Here is a 15,572-nt window from a genome sequence, read left to right as displayed (position 1 = left end):
TTCATACACACTCCGCATTACACCTGTGTGGGGATGCTAATATCAATTTAGAAAGCAGAAGCAGGGGGAGAGTGAGGGACCCACACACACTATGTCAACAATCTCTATCCGGCTCCATTGTCTTTGCAAGATTTTTACTATCATGTGTCAATCCTGAACCTGACTGGCTGGAAACAGGATCAGGAAAGTACAGGGGCGTCATTACACACGGCCGTGACAGATGCGGATCAAACGCCGGCTTATGAAGAGCTACGAAGATGAAAACGGCCTTAAAACACATTAGAAGATAAACAAACAAAGCCGAGAGTCTCATAAGCCAACCAGATGGGAGTTAAAATGTGCCATAAAAAAAATATACAGGCCTGAACTCAGGCAGTGCGAGCTCTGTGTTCCCACATGACAGGAGACAGGACTTTCCATACACTGCGGGTTATCCAATCTGTCTTCCTCCTGTTTCATCACCAGAGCTGCAGGCAAACAATTTACATTTCACTTCGACTGTGCTCTCACAGCGTTCATTATATGTCAATTAGTTCCTGCTCTGCGAGGACATTAAAGCAGCTGTAATGAGGAAGAAGAGGTTTGGTTTTAACAGATAAATAAATAAACACATAGATAAATAAAAGGGCAGACGGGAATGGTCTCGTCAGAATCAAACGAGAAACAAATTACACCCCAAGACCACTTATAAATATTGGAGTCTTTGATCTCCACACCAAATGAGTGATTCGGTCTGTGGGGGAAATGATGAGAGAGCGTGTGTGTGTGTGTGTGTGTGTGTGTGTGTGTGTGTGTGTGTGTGTGTGTGTGTGTGAGGCTGGCTGTGTACGCCCCAGGCCACATTATTTCACAGAGGGGGTTGAATTGAGGCAAAGCTACGCACACTGTTAAGGAATGCAGAGATACACAGCACAGATCACTAGCCTCCCTGACTAAGCAAGTCCAGTCAGCTTTACTGGCCTAAACTGCTGACTCTCTGTTAGAGCAAATGTGGACTGATGATAACCACCACTAGAGAGAAGAGGCTCCTAAAGCACAAAGTTGTTGCTGGGCCTGTATTCACCCCCCTTCACACAAACCACTAGATCTCTGTGCACCATGTGCGTGCACTGAGCATCATAAATAAGTAACGTAATTAATAATAATGTCAAACTGATTTCTTCATTTATTTTTAATAGTTCTGAGGGGGCAAGTTGGAGCCAGAGTTCTGCTATTGTTGGAAGTATGACAACTTGTGTATCTTGTCTGCAGCTTGTGTAGGATATTGGGAGAATATTACGCCTGTCTGTCTGCGCTCTGGTTAGTCCGACATGAGCCCTGTGGTGTGGGAAAACCCCAGGGCAGAGGATTAGACGGGAGAAAGGGGGATTTGCTGGTTAAAAGCTGACCTCTGACATGCATACAACGGCCTTTTGATTCAACAGATCAGCTCACTCTGCTTTCTACCTCTGGACTGTGCAGTCACGCTGTCATCGATGGGAAGTCCCACTTACTGTCATGGCTGGACAGGATAACACGGGCTTACTTGTGGCTTTGTTACGTGACAGAATACCAAGGAGACAGTTGTCGTCCTGGGACGCTGCCGAAAGAACAGACAGTGTGATCGCACATTACTGGCATTACAGCAGCCCTGGAGAATAATGTGTGACATAGTCACACTGTTCATGCGAATCATTTTATGATGCACTGCTGAAAGCCAAAGGTGGGACTGCTGGCCCTGATTTTGATTACATTTCCAGGTACACATTTGACTTTTTTTAAAACCTAACCTACTAGGCCATATATGTTCCCAGTGTCGGGTATCATTGTCATAGTCAAAGCTATATCGAGCTCTTTCAACATCAATTTCAAGAATTGTTGCGGTGTGTCCACTAGCTCCGACTACAAGCATATCAGGTTGAGAAATAAATCACAGAGGGGGTTTACAAAGAAAGGCTACCTTGCTGGTGAGTTACTCTGTTCTCTGGTTTCACAAGATTTTCAAACTTTACAAATGGAGGGCATACCTCCACGGCTCAAACACTCTTAAGAGCCATGCTACTCAGTGAAGAATAAATCAGGGACATTTCTTTACATATGTATCAAAGTGCTGCACTCCACCAAGGTCTGGTTTTGATTCTTTTGATGCTTGTGTCTGCTTTATGTTTCACAAGGAGAAGTTAATCAAATGTCACTGGCAAAAATGCAAACTATTTTGTATCTAGCAAACAACAAGATCCTGCTGATTAGAGTATGTATTTGAGTGAAGACCAAAATAAATTAAACTGGAAACAAATGAGCACTTTGTTTGGAACTGATAACTTTAAATACGTTAGACATCTGTATCAAATCCAGGAGATGGACTTAGTCTCATGTACAACACTGTGATTTATTTGTGCTAAAACAACTGAATGGTGATCTGATTTTGATACTCAGCCTAATTAAATTTGACACTTTTCATCAGGAAGAAAAAGTGCAGTGTTTCCCACAGAATTGTATTCTTAGTGAGGGTCAAAAAGCTTTTGAAACAACCTTCACGTCATGGAAAACTAAAATATTTTAGTGAACCATGGCCAATAACAACCACAGAAACAATGCAATTTTAATTTTCTTTGGGTATCCGATCTATCATACGGCCCTTATCTTATCTGTAATACTGACCACAAGGAGAGAGAAAAACACTGTGCAAAGTCTGACGTCAAGTGAGCAACACCGACCTCTTTGTTTCTTAGTTTTTCTCTTTCTCCCCTATGTGTTCACTCTGTCTATCCTCATTTGCTCTGCTGCTATTGTCATACTGATAGTGCAGTACTTGTCTGGCCTGTTGTCAAGGCAGCAGGCAAACTTACAGCACTCTCATTGCCTTGGCAACCGGTCAACCTGCACAAATAAACTTGGCCAGATGAGTGATAAAGAAAGATGGAGAAGACGGTGAGAGAGGGAAAACTGAATACAACATTCAAATATGCAGAGCTCTAAGTAGTTTAAGCTGCAGCAACAGAGACACGGTTTTGTAAAATAAGGGTGATGATGGCTTAAATCTGATCGCTGAGGTAACTGTCATTACTGGCTCCCATTTCCATCCATCTTAATCCAAATGACTCAATGTCTGTGCCTGTGAACCGTGCCCACGCTGTGTCTTCGCAACACACAGGCCATGGAAGTACTCGTCAAGGTACTTCACATCCTCGTGTCTCAACTGGCTATAGCATGCTCCAAGGATCTAAAATGTGTTGTGTTTAAATCCAACCTGGGATGTTAGTTACATGTTTATCTCTCTCTTTATTCTGAACTGTATAGTAGTGCAGAAAGAACATTTTTAAAAAGTTTTAAAATGTAGAGCATGCAAAAACTACAGCTAGACAGATACCGGCTAATATCGGCCGATATATCAGTATCTACATATATGTTGGCTGATAAGAAAATAGAAATTGAAGTAGATGAATGCCAAAGAGATAGGTTTGTTTAATATTTAGGCATTATGGCTCTATGAATAGCAATGTTGATCCAAGTGACTTTGGAGATTCCCCAACCTTTCCACTTGGGCCAAGTTTTTTTGGCAAATGTTTAGGCTGAAATCTGGTACAGATATTCACGGTCCCCGGGGAATGAATCCTACTGACTCTGGTGATCCCCTGTCTGATCCTACAGCACTTTCACCAAGTTAAGTTTTCACTTAAAATCTACTTGATGAATTTTGATTTTGTTCAGAGATTCAGAAATCCTAGATGGCATATACCAATGATTTCAGTAATCCAGACTTTTCCTATAATGATACCACAAGGATCCTCCGAAAGGCACCAGCACCACAAACACAGCCGGGAAGTCACGTTCAGTGACTCAAATTACCTGAGGTGACGCCTAGCAGACAGCTAGCGGATAGACACCAAGCAGCTAGCCAACTCAAAGCGGCCACCACCCTCAATTATGCATGACTTTAAGGCTCAATAAAATTCAAATTGGTAAGTTATATAAATGTTCACCCATTGTACAGCTATAATGTAGGAGAAAATCAGTTATAGACACCAAAACCGTTTTTCTTACCAGGCTGTTTATTTCTGCTGTAAAGGGCATTTTAGCACAGGAGTCTATGACTCATTTTTGGAGCCATGTGGCCATTCAAGGAACTGCAGTTTTTGGCACTTGTGTGTTGCCTTCAGTTTTCAACCCTGGAGGTTACCACTTGCTGTAAACTCTTCAGTTTCATTCAACTCATCAAAATGTGGTTGTTATACACCCTCAACTTAAAATCTCAAATATCAACACTGATACTTTCCTATAAAAAAAAATCCAGAAATGGTCGGGCTATGACAGGAGCCATAAAGGAGCAGCTTGTTATCTTAGAAATGATTTGAACTGTTTCAGAACACCTGAACATCGCCGAGCACAGCCACAACCATTAAAATGAATAGTAGTCCTCTTGTTTGGTTGTATGCATGTGTTCTGACCTAAGGACTCAGTGAAGCAATGTGTTACTTCAGGCCTCTGTCACAGGAAGCTGGCCATGCTTCAGAGCTTTTTTTCATCTCCTGCTTCCTGTCCCCCTCCACTCTCCCTGCTGCACCCAGATCAGTTGAGAGATACCTGTACAGCCTGGCACTGAGAGTCAGCCATACTCTCTCATCCGTGAAATACAGCCTTCACTTAAGAGCCTCTCCGCTGTTGATACTTACTTACACACACACACACACACTTGTAGATTCAGGCTTGACTCATGCAGAACTGTGAGCAGAACCAAGACGACACCTCACCCACACCTCAGATGACGACGAATCACACAGACAGAAAGAGATGGAGAGAGACAGGAGGAATATACAAGGGTCAAAGCTGTCATGATATGTTGCCATAGTCTTGATATTTTAAAATTCAATACACACATTTAGCATTTTGTTTTCCACCAAACACACTTTTCAAAATGAGGTATCACAACGTAACATCTATACAGCAAATAAGCCTTGTGTTTTCTCCTCACTGCTGTTTGATGGAGTGGCTGTCTGGACCCTTCCTTCAATATTAGACAGCAGCAGTCAATTCTCCCAGGTCAATGTGCTACTTAAGCCAACCAATAATCAGCAGGCTGGCTGAATCAATAAACCAATCAAATAATTTAACACTGCAGAGTCATCAACCTCCTCTTTTGCAGTTTGGACAAATGAGGCTTTGGGTTCCACTGGGATTTTGAGTCTGTAATGAAAATAGGGCACATCATTAAAGTAATGGGAAAGTGAAATAGTGATTGTCAACATCTCCCTAACTTACATGTATGAGATTAACCTAATAACCAAAGTGATGATTTCTTTCCAGTGTCATACAGTACTGGAGGTCTGAGGATTTTCAGATCTAAAAACTGTTCATCAGTTGTGTGTGAGCCCATGATACAAGGATGACAAGCAAGATGACCCTCACTTTGCTGTTGTACGATGGTGACCTCTACTGGCAGCTGCTGACATAGAATACAGCAGCCTTTTCCCCAAAATCACCACCACTGAGAAATTCTTCCAAACACATGAAAACCTTGATGTTGGTACAGCTCTGATCAAGGATTTTCTCCTCCACACACACACACACACACACACACACACACACACACACAGAGAGGATGAGAACAGGTGGCTGGACAGAGAGAACAAGGGGGGATAAAATAAGAGGAGGAGAGAATCAAAGAGATCTTTGAAGTGGTGCACTGCTTAAACCTCACTGCGCTGGGCTCTTTAAACTGGTTAGATGAGGAGATGCATGGATGGATGGAGGCAGCGAGGAAGGGGGGGTAGGGATGAAGGTTTAGTGAGCAGAGATGGACGCGGGGATACAGAGCGAATATTAGAATGAGAATGAATGAGTTCAGGTTTATGAGGGAGCGAAGCATAAAGGAAACTCAAGCGGCATTAAGAGTGAAAAAGTGCAACTGTTTTAAAAAAGCAAACAAGAAATATTTCCTGAACTTTATCCATTAATCACCCTTTAATTTTTCTATAGCTGAATTGATTTGTCAGTTAACTGACAGCCAGAGAATTCATCACTACCAATTCTGATAACTGATCAATCATCTTAGTCTTGTTTATCACTGTAATTGATATAAAAAACTGAATCTGTAGGAATTGAGGACCTCAGGTTTTCTGACATTTTACACACTAACCACTCTTAATCAATAATGAAAATAACTGTTAGTAGCAGCCCCACATCCATCTCCTTCAATTTGACACCTCCACCAACAGACAAGCATGCAACATCTCCTGAGCTAGACCAAACCCCCTTGTTCATAAAGCCCCTGAGGAAATCAGAGTTTGATGTGAGAGAGGCTTTAATTATTCCAAGACAAATCTAATCTACCAAGTGTTTTCAAGCAACCCAGGATTTGGTCTTGAGCTGTTTGGCTGCTGAGAGCTTGTGCACCTAGTGGGCGACCGCGGAGCTCACACGACAGCTCTCTGAATGAGAATGAAGGTGAGCAGGTGTGTGTGCTCTAACGAAAAGATGCTTCGGCCAAGTGATAATGTGTTTCACACCTTCCTTAGTCACTGTGTGTATGTGGGTTGACAGAGATAGAAAAAGAGGAGGTAAAGGGGGGTTGTGTGTGTTACCACTGATTGCAACATATGCTTTAGGGAATATAAAGTAAATAAACGCCTGAACTATAGAATTGATCAAAGACGTGCTTTTGTTCAAAGCACAAAGAGCAAAATTCATTTTGTAACTTTACAGGGCATGGAGTAACCTAACCGGAGAAACGGCCATGATGACATGAATTAACTCTCTAACCGGGGTGGGCGGGTTGGAATTGTAGGCCAGAGCACTGTAAATGTTAACTTGCTGGGCGTATGACAGCGGTGAGCCTGCCTCTCTTTATTTTCAGTGACAGTTCAAAGGCAGCTTAGCACGCTAAGCCTTCATTAAGGCATGGATCAGCAGCAGGGCAAAAAATCGGGGTGAATTAGCATCGCTAGCGCACAAGTCACGGAGAATTACAGAGGTTTGCTAATGTGAGGACCGGTGAAATCTAGCTACAAGTGGTACAAAGCTACAAGCATGCTGTGATAGTTCATAGCAAGAGCCAAGCACGCCACAGTTGTGCAAAACAGTTGGCATGATTTAGATCATTTTTACACTTAATTTCAGTTATGTTGTATGGTGCTTTGATGCAGTTACATGTATGTCAGCAACGCTCTTTTTCCCTCTCTGCCTCTTCCACCATTACTAATACCTCTCATCCATGCTGAAAGTGGCTGACATGCACAGAAACAGTTAGTCAAGCATGAAAGAAAACACCACATTAAATGATGGTTTGACCAATGATTGACCTGCATACATACTTTTATGAGGTTTGAATGGTTTTAAATAAGTGAGACATAATGGACTGATTTCATATACAGACAGTATCCCCATGAATGACAATATGTTAAAACGCACGCATACCATCGTCTGTGAGGGACTAAAAGGACTTTTCTGATGCCTATCGCTCTTAATCCAAATGCATGAGCACCTGTTAGAGATGACCTTGATAGAAGAAGCAGAAAAAATACTGAAGATGGGGATCAGAGTAAAGCTACTGGCTTTATTACAGAAGCTGCCAGAAAACATTACACTGACTTACACAGCTGCTCTATACAATAAATCTCTAAGTGTATGTGGGGTTTTGTTACAGCCTAAGTACAGTGATGCATTTTGTGCAGATAAATGAGAAAAGATTTTTTTTTTTTTTTTTATTAGGGATCATAATGTGGATGGTTATTTTTATCACTTGGCTTCATAGCTTAAGAGCAGGATGCTCAGTATGGTTTATCCGTTCCTACACTGGAAAATCTGAAAAATGTCTATGCTGACAAATGGGGGCTGGGCCGTTATGTATGCTCATTTACTATGGCAGTGTAGCTTTTTATTTACTTACTTATTCAACATTTCTCCTTTCCTCTTTCACATACTGTACCCTATAGTGATGGTTGAGATGTTACCATCAAAAATCAAATGACATCATATTAAATTTCTGGTCTCCTGAGGGGCAGCTGATCTGGGACCTTAGTATAACTGGGGAACCTTGTTGCTATTTGTGTCAAAGTTGGAAATGTTTGCCTCCTGCTGTCTTCAGCTCCCTTGAAACAGCTTGTGTGGGTCATTTACTTTCTTAATTTGATAAATCAGAATTTAATTTGATTTATTAAATTAGAGTTATTTTTTGTAAACAAGATGCTGGGAGAGGAGATTATTCAAAATCTATGGGATCTGGGAGGGAAAAGCAGTTGGACTGGAGAATCAGAGTAGGCTTAACATGATAAAAAAAAAACCTGCTTATAAAATAAAGTTAATGTGATGATAACATTCCTGACGCTTCACTGGAAATGCCAAGTCTCCTCTCTTCAACACTGACTAAAAATCTGGTATCTATAGATGGGAGTCATAAGTCATAAGTACAAACTGGAGTTGATACTGGAGGCAAATACAAAGACACAACAGCTAAAAAACTCAACTGTCAGAGTCCAAAAGACACCAATAATTATACTGCTGTGCCAACACAGTGACCTTTAAATAGCTCAGCTTGAATAGCACTAAAAAAAAGTCAGAGTGGTAAGGGTGAAGTCAACAACAGCTAACAGCAACCGCATTACAATACTGTCTTCTATTTGGTTTCACCTGAGGGTTAAATGAATGATAAACCTAGTCAATAATCCTACATTATGCTGCTGTGTGGAGTCCATAGGCTGTCAAACATGTCATACAATACTAATGATACAGGAGCTACAGCAAGTTACAAAAGCAATTACAAGCATTGAGCACTAAAGCAACCCAACCCCTCAGCAGATCTCCTGTTACACATCCAGAACCCACCTGGTGGATGAGATGACACCACCTGCTGCCGCACCTTATAGCTCACTTCTTACACATCCATTTTTCTTTAAAACATGAAGTTGACACCATTACTCTGTTGGCAAATGCACTACACACACACACACACACACACACAAACACATTTAAGCAAATATATCAGGATACACAAACAGAAACACAGTCACACACATGGACGCTCTCTTTGTCTCTGGCTCCAGCATCTGCATCATACAAGCATAATTACAAGCTGCATCTACACCAGATGAGACGGATCATTTCCTCTCTCCTGATAGAGTGTACAAACACACAGCCAGCCAATAAAACATTCGGAACAATGCAGCTCTATCGCACCAAATCAAACAGAAGAGGCAAAAAATATAATGCCTGAAAAAGCAATAAATTGGGTTGTTATCAATGTTTGAGCATGCATTCAGAATGTCTAATAAAATGATATCTAGGAATCACAGTGTATTCTCTTGCTAAAGGCGCTGGAAAAAATCTGTCAAAATTAGAAATCAGGCAATATGTGTGGATTGTGTGCTTGCTTTCCAAAAGTGTTTTTTTTTTTTTTTTTTTTTAACCTGTGCTCATTATTAAAAACCCCACATGGAGAGAGGAAATGAAGAATACTACAGGAATTCAGCTGTGATCTTTTCTCTATCTGTGACCTCTGTGTGTGTTTTTGTGTCACATCAGTCTCTCTCTCTGGAATTTTGATGCCGGGATTTCATTGGAATTCAGCAGCTGACCGACAGGTCCCTCAGGATCTCAGCCGGCCTCAGTGCGCACACCATCTTTGTTGCCGTGACCGCCATGCGTAATCCTCACAGAGTCCGAATCATTACAGTCAAATCAAATACCGTGTTTTGTGTATTTATCCCTGGGTAGTATGGGGTGATTCGGGTAGAATGAGATGAGGGAAAAACAAGGAGAAATAGCAGATGAGAAGAAGAGGAAGAGACAAAGAGCTGGAGAAAAGGTGAAGGGAAAACAACAGCATGAAATGAGAGACATGGGAAGGGACAAGTTCAGCCCAACACTGTCTGAGAACCCAAAGGTCAAACTATGATTTATTTCAGGGGCTTCACAGCTCCCTCGGTAAGCATTATCTGTGAACATCACTCATATATCACATGGCCCCGAGGCCCTGTCAAAATATAATCCTTTCAAAACAAATCTCCTCTAAATGACGAAGACAAACCACACCATTTACACAATAAAAAGCCCAACTTAAGAAGTCATTTGCCTGCTGACCTATATGAGTGCTACCACAGCTGCTTTCTGCACCAAAATGAGACAGCAGGACAGGGAGTGTTTTCATCCTTGGAAACTGTCAAGCAAAGAGGCTTTACCATCTCCATGCCAATACCCAGACACGGCTTTAGTGATAAATCTGCTAAAGTCTCTATTGTGTTACACTGACCACCAATGGCTTCTTCTTTCTTTCTCCCCCCTCACCTCAAGTCTCCTTCTTTTCTGCCGAAATAGCCAGCTCCCATTCATATGCCTGGTCGCCCTGACAGTTTTATTTGCCAGGCCGTCTTGTTAACACAGTGAATAGCGGGGCCTGCTTCTGTTATGCAGATCAGACTGGGTTACCGAGGGGACAGACGTCAGGAAGCCATTCAAGGCCGGGTTAAAACTCAAACTAAATCGCTCTTGTTCTACTGCAAGCAACCATCCTCCTTTTTTCCTCCTTTTCTACCCCCTCACCACTGCTGCTTTTCGCCAGCTAAAGTTTCAACTAAGGCCCTGTTGCATACAAGTACCGGCTTTGTCCAGCTCTGGCAAAACCTGAACTAAACCTGCTGCCTTAAATGAAGTTTTATGTTGCGCTGTTGGCCAGAGGAAATGAAGAAATAGTAAATGCCAACACCTCTTGGCATAAATCCTCTTTTCTAGTCTGATTCATGCCTGAACTGATCTAACCCCACACAACAGGTCAAGTGTAACCTTTAAAGCGCAGCCCTAAAACACACATGCATCATGAAGAGGAGGGTCACATGATCAGGATCAGATAGCACATTCACACTCAGGGCACATGTTAATAAGCGTGGTAATGAGTCTCATTAGCACAAAGAAAATCAATCAAGCCAAAGGCAAGTATTAATAATTCAGAAGGAGCATGTTGTGCAAGGAGAGTCTCTACTCCTATACCTAACCTGCCCACAGCAGTCAGCTCAGCTTACTGGGTTACACACAAGCAGCCAGGTAAGAGAGACTCTTCTTTCATCCATCGCTTTTCTACCCACATCAAGGTCACACAGGCAACAGGGTGAGGAGAGCAAGCAATTTCCACCTCAGATGAGCTGAGAGAAGAATGGTGTCCTACCAGCCTTTCAGCCAAGCCAGTCATGCTAGCCACATTTCTAAAGGGAAGTGGTCATTGGACAACCATCCAGATGCATGAACCATGAACTGGTTTCTCTCAATTTAAAGAAGCAGCCACTCTATAGGAAATTTCTGTCACACAGGATGTGACGAAACACCATGTATTGACTAATTATTTCAGCTCCTGTAATCTGTAATCACGTTATATGGTCAGAAGCAGTGTTGCGCATGAATGCGCTAAATGTTTGTTAAACATTGAATGAGAATGTGAAGAGAGTTATCAGCGCTCGTGCACCAGAAGGTGGCAGTAATGCGCCAAAAAGCTGTTTGCTAACTGCCAAAAGACATCCGAAAAAGAACTGTGTTTTACGGCGGCACTCAAAGATTTACAGCCATGTAATTTTTTTTTTGCCTTCTTCTTTCACAAAGCAGGACAACTCATAAGTTATACCAAGTCAGAATTTACACCATTGGTTGTCCGGCCGAGTATTGGAGTTTCCCCATCGGTCGTTGTGCCTTCTAAATGATTTGGCACAAACAGTTTCTATTACGTCATCAGGAGGGCGTTTAAAGGCAGTGCTGCCAGAGTAGAGCCTTTATCGCTAGATTTCCCAACTTTTCAGACACCTGTAGTGACCTTTATTGTCAGAAAAGCATTTAGTGACTTTTTGGACAAACCTTGGCTACTTTCCGTAGAAGACAGTCACAAGCACTGCCCCGCGACCACAAGGTTGTGCTTTCCTCCACGTAGGCACACCTCTCTATGCTGAATGGACTGCAGCTGACGTGAATAAGCTTCTACTTTTCTCTCTCAGAACTCACTTTGTAAGTAAATTTAGCTGAAATCACAGTACAGCAATTGCCTTTAACTCATGTGCATGGTGATTTTGTGAGACAACATCTCAATTATAAAATCAAGATTTTAGGAATGCAGAGCAGCAGTTTGAAAATGGCTTGGAAGTGACTGCTGGTTAACATGTAGTCTTAAGGGGCCATGTTCCAGTCAATATTTCATACTTGTTGAAAACACTAGGCAGAATGCAAACAGAATGTGGCCCACCATATACTAGGTTTGGACCTAGTCTTGTATTTTAATATTTGCAGACACTGGGTTTATCGTTCGCATTTGAGTCAGACAAAATTCTTGAGGGTAATGTTTTGGTAGGCCTGGGTGATTTTAAATACCCAGCACTAGACTGGCTCCTCTGTTCACTCTGAATGGGAAATGCTTCAACACACTCAGTCAACTTACTATAAAAGATCAGTCTGAGACACCCCCAGGAGCTTAGCTTAGTGGAAACATCTTATAGAGACGTAATATGGAAGAAGAGAGGAGAAAAAAAACACTGACAGTGCTATTCAGCTGCTGAATATTTAGAGAATCATCAATATTTCAGTGAATTCTGAGACAAGCACATGTTAAAAGTGTGGAGAATGGTACTGTGTGTAGTGTAGCCTAGGCCCATTCACTGTAACATATGCATTCTCACGAGAGCTCTACTCTCCTAGCTGTGACTCTGACAAACAACACGTCTACGTACTTGCATGAACTACATGAGAGAAAAAATATATATGGTGTTCTGAAATGAATTCGTTTAAAAAAAAAAAAAAAAAAAATCACACAATGCAATCCAAAGTAAAAACAAATATGCCAACAGAGGAATTTCTTTACAAGAAAATTAATCACGGGGCCCCAAGATTATTAAAGTGGTAAGAGAAAACCTATTATAGGCTATTTCTGTTACACAAAATTATGTTGTTTTTTTTCCATAGAATTTTCTTTACTTTCTGCTTTTTCTTGGAAATGCTTGATAAGGTCTGTCCCTTCAAATAATACAACCTGAGAAAGGAAAATGAAGCTTCGGTTGAGCTCATGTCCACATTTAATCCGTGGTAAGGGGACAAACGTAGACTCTGATTGCTTTTAAGGGGTCACACGAGAAAAAGGCAGAGACTAAGAGTGTACAGTCATGCTAGCAGCTCTGTGAGGCTGAGCTACATGCTAACTCTAACAGTGTAACATGTGCACGCAATGACAAGCCAGCAGGTATAATGTTTACCATGATCACCATCTTTGTTTAGTATGTTGGGATGCTAACAGTTGCTAATTAGCATCACTTGGGAGTATTCCATGGCAACTCATCCAAATCTCAAATCTCCAAGGATAAAAGATCATTTGTGCCTGGTAGAGTGCAGATGAGTTTAAGAACACAGCAATCCACATGCACCATATAACAGTGTATATGTGTTTAAACCATGAAATCAAACCTATTTGAAACTGTTGTTTTGCTTTGGCAACAGCAAACAAACAGCATCTGGTATGTGGAGACAGTATGTAGGGAGCACCTGCCCCTTCATCTCCCTATCGCTAACCTCAAGGTCACTTCAAGTCCAGCACATTCCACAACACTCATTACTGGCATACCTTTTAAAATTAGCATGAAAACTCTTTTATTTTTGCCTGAGAAAGATGCAGGAAATTCTCTGTGAAATTGGCAAGTTTTCTCTTTAGCAACAAAGACTGGCTGGAGCAATAAAACAGGCTTTGGCCTCCACACACAAAGTCGGGCTCCTTTACTCGGTGTCCACTGACGATGTTTTATTCCAGTTTGTTGGACAGGAAAAAGTTGACTTTTTATTGTGAGACTGCAAAGACGGGTAATTAAAGGCTGCATTCCTGAGCAGGCGGTTGCCCCTGCACTAGTTTACTTTACAGCAAAGGAGGCTGGATGGTCTTTACGGTACAGACCCTCCCCTTCTATTGTGGATCCCTATCAGAAGAGAAAAGTGCATTGGCTGCCATGTTAACTTTGAATAAGCTGGCTCCAGCCTGGTGGACTCTTCTTTTGCCAAAATACTGGAGTTTTATGTGTTTTCTGTTTATGAGAAGAAAAAAAAAACACTTTTAGAAATAATTGTTGAGTACTGCAGAGTGAAGTCATGCCCTTACAGATGGTGCAGGTGTTAATAAAATGAATTAACTGAATTAAACTGTTACATTTTCCTCACACTGTTAAGTTTAATGGAGGCTTTAATTTTGGACCTTTCCTCCCCAACCAATCCTCTATGGACCGATTCAAGCAGCTTAATGTGTTGCACAATTACAGTGTCGGATTTGTAATCAGTGCATAACGTGGCTTGAGAGTTTTTGTTGTTTCCACAAACTGAGCTTCAGCAGCCACTAAACAGTAAAGAGACAGTGGTGTAGCTCAGAACATCTCCATTAAGTCAGTACTGCTAATAGAGTGATAGGTGGCCATAAGAATCAGCTGACACTAATAAACTAACAGTGTTCAGTGCTTTCCTTATATGCGATGTCTTGTGTATTGCATTCCTCAAACAGAGTTGCACGCATTAGTCACACTCTTTCCCACACTAACCCAAACCACCTGTACTTCATAGCAGGAACATTTCTTTTTTTACAATACATGGCTTGTTTCAAAGAATAAGCAATTTTACATCCTCCCACTTGTGACAGAGCGACTGTGGAAGCTGCAGGCGTGAATCCTCCCTGCTGTATGAAGGGTCTTTACAGTAAAAACTATTATCTTAGAGCACACAGGGGCAGAACAATGGTTCCTTCACAGTAATGTGCATGGCTGATTCTATTCAACTTACCAAGGCTCTGAAAGCTTTCCTTCTCAATGCTCCTCTACTTGAAGAAGGAACCTTAGACTTCATATTGTATATCACAATGCTGAGTGGTTACTTTGCCAAATTTCTAGTGGTTTAATCAGCTGGTTACATGCCACTGTAACAGGGCAGCAAATAATAAATGGTTTCACCTCTGAAAATAAGCATCAGACCACGAACAGTGACTGTTATGCTATCTATGGGATGGAGACATCTGCACATGTGAGGGGAAAGCAGCTGTGTAGGGAATCAATGAGAGTTCGCTCAATGGAGTGAAGCGATGCTGTTACCTCCATTTGTGAAGGGCAAAGCCAGGACACTGTTCTCCACAGGTGATGCAGGGCTGTCCTCTCTGTGGCTCATCCGCAGGGTTCAGCTTGGGAAAAAACACAAACAGAAGATGATGGGTCACAGCCTGCAGCTGCAGATACAGTAGTTTTTTTCCCCCCATTCAGACAGACACTGCCTGGAGCTCTAAATGTCAGAGTATCAGTGGCTAACTGGGGGCTTCCTCTGTGTGTTACTTCACCTACTGCAAAACTTGTTGTTACTGCATGGTTTTCAAAGCAACACAACAATGTGCCAATTTCACACATATTTTAAATGGAGGTCTTCATGTAAGTTGTAAAGCCTGAAAACAGAGAAAACATATCTGTCATCTCCCTGGCTGTGTTGTTAATGAGGCATGTGACGGTGCGTTATCATAACAGAGTAGATGTAACATGATGCTCTTAGCAACAGGGGAAAAAATCTTGACAACACATGAGAATATGTCGCGTGCGTATTGTTTCATTAAACCGCAAAAACAA

General features: G+C 41.7%; 1 protein-coding gene across 1 annotated transcript in view; it reads right to left on the bottom strand.

The window, feature by feature from the left end:
* Positions 1–15,118, bottom strand: part of prickle2 (prickle planar cell polarity protein 2) — an 88,250-nt gene extending 73,132 nt beyond the window's left edge. Inside the window, exon 1 of the mRNA XM_022744956.1 lies at positions 15,054–15,118. The gene's annotated coding sequence lies outside the window, so the exon portion shown is untranslated. The remainder of the gene's footprint in view (positions 1–15,053) is intronic.
* Between the last annotated feature and the right edge of the window lie 454 nt (positions 15,119–15,572).

This window comes from Seriola dumerili, unplaced genomic scaffold (assembly GCF_002260705.1).
Source record: "Seriola dumerili isolate Sdu_G_001 unplaced genomic scaffold, Sdu_1.0 BDQW01000088.1, whole genome shotgun sequence".
NCBI classification, from domain to species: domain Eukaryota; kingdom Metazoa; phylum Chordata; class Actinopteri; order Carangiformes; family Carangidae; genus Seriola; species Seriola dumerili.
Note: the sequence above shows the minus strand (reverse complement) of the source record. Positions and strands in the feature narration are given on the sequence as shown.